The sequence below is a fragment of the Arachis ipaensis genome, chromosome B2, assembly GCF_059453495.1.
Source record: "Arachis ipaensis isolate K30076 ecotype BB chromosome B2, ASM5945349v1, whole genome shotgun sequence".
Taxonomy (NCBI): Eukaryota; Viridiplantae; Streptophyta; class Magnoliopsida; order Fabales; family Fabaceae; genus Arachis; species Arachis ipaensis.
The window spans coordinates 103,444,816-103,447,226 of NC_142437.1; positions in this window are offsets into that span (position 1 = coordinate 103,444,816).

Consider the following 2,411-nt stretch of genomic DNA (forward strand, 5'->3'; position numbering starts at 1 on the left):
AATTGATTTTGAAGAGATATGATTGAAAAGATATGATTTGAAAAAGATTTGATTTTGAAAAATTATGAAAATTTGAAAAAGATTTGAATTAAAAACAAAATCTTCCCTCTAGTGTCATCCTGGCGTTAAACGCCCAGAATGGCATCCATTCTGGCGTTTAACGCCCAAAATCCTACCTTTTTGGGCGTTAAACGCCCAGCCAGGTACCCTGGCTGGCGTTTAAACGCCAGTTTTCCTTCTTCATTGGGCGTTTTGAATGCCCAGCTTTTTCTATTTAATTCCTCTGCTGAATGTTCTGAATCTTCAATTCTCCGTGTTATTGACTTGAAAAGACACAATTTAAAATTTTTTTGAATTTTTAAATGATGAGAAACAATAATAAAAAGAATGCAGCTAAGATCAAATAAACAATGCATGCAAGACACCAAACTTAGAAGTTTGTATACTAAGGACTATAGCAATTTGAAAATGCATATAAGAAACAACAAAAGACACAAAATAAGAGAAATTAAAGATCAGAGCACTGAAATCATCAAGAGCAACTTGAAGATCAATGAAGAACACAATGCATGAAATTTTCGAAAATTAGAAGAATAAAGACATGCGATTGACACCAAACTTAAAATTAGACACTAGACTCAAACAAGAAACATAAAATATTTTTGATTTTATGATTTTATAATTTTTTTTGTGATTTTTGAAACTTATATAGAAAAGAAAATAAAGAGAATCAAAACTTTTAATAAGAATTCCAGGAATCATGCAATGTTAGTCTAAAGCTTCAGTCCAAAAAGGATTAGACATGGCTAGTCAAGCTTCAGCAGGACATTACATTCAACAGCTAAATTGATGAGAATCAATCAGCTTTTGTGATGATAAGAACATCACCTTGAAACTCTAGAATTCATTCTTAAAAATTCTGAAAAATAAAAAGAAAAGTACCTAATCTAAGCAACAAGATGAACCGTCAGTTGTCCAAACTCGAACAATCCCTGGCAACGGCGCCAAAAACTTGGTGCACAAAATTGTGATCATCAACAATGGCACCAAAGGACTTGGAGCTCTCAAACATGAATTATACTTTGTCACAATTCCGCACAACTAACCAGCAAGTGCACTGGGTCGTCCAAGTAATAAACCTTACGTGAGTAAGGGTCGATCCCACGGAGACTGTCGGCTTGAAGCAAGCTATGGTCATCTTGTAAATCTCAGTCAGGCGGATTCAAATGGTTATGGAGGATTGATAATTAAAAGATGAATAAAACATAAAATAAGATAAAGATAGAGATACTTATGTAATTCATTGGTAGGAATTTCAGATAAGCGTATGAAGATGCTTTGTTCCTCCTGAACCTCTGCTTTCCTATTGCCTTCTTCCAATCATTCATACTCCTTTCCATGGCAAGCTTTATGTTGGGCATCACCGTTGTCAATGACTAGTTCCCGTCCTCTCAGTGAAAATGTTCTACGCACGCTGTCACCGCACGGCTAATCATCTGTCGGTTCTTGATCATGTTGGAATAGGATCCATTGATCTTTTTGCGTCTGTCACACGCCCAACAATTGCGAGTTTGAAGCTCATCACAGTCATCCCTTCCCAGATCCTACTCAGAATACCACAGACAAGGTTTAGACGTTTCGGATCTCAGGAATGGCCGCCAATAATTCTAGCCTATACCACGAAGGTTCTAATCTTAGATTAGAAACCCAAGAGATACACATTCAAGCTTGTTTGCATGTAGAACGGAAGTGGTTGTCAGTCATGCGTTCATAGGTGAGAATGGTGATGAGTGTCACATAATCATCACATTCATCATGTTCTTGGGTGCGAATGAATATCTTGGAGAAGAAATAGACTTGAGTTGAATAGAAAAATAATAGTACTTTGTATTAATTCATGAAGAACAGCAGAGCTCCACACCTTAATCTATGGTGTGTAGAAACTCCACCATTGAAAATACATAAGAACAAAAGGTCTAGGCATGGCCGAATGGCCAGCCCCCCAAACGTGAAAAGGTCTATCAAAAGTATCAAAATACAATAGCAAAATGTCCTATTTATAGAGAACTAGTAGCCTAGGGTTTACAGAAATAAGTAATTAATGCAGAAATCTTCTTCCGGGCCCACTTGGTGTGTGCTTGGGCTGAGCATTGAAGCTTCCATGTGTAGAGACTTTTCTTGGAGTTAAACGCCAGCTTTTGTGCCAGTTTGGGCGTTTAACTCCAGCTTTTGTGCCAGTTCTGGCGTTAAACGCCAGAATTCTTGAGCTGACTTGGAACGCCTGTTTGGGTCATCAAATCTCAGGAAAAGTATAGACTATTATATATTGCTGGAAAGCCCAGGATGTCTACTTTCCAACGCAATTGAGAGCGTGCCAATTGGGCTTCTATAGCTCCAGAAAATTCACTTCG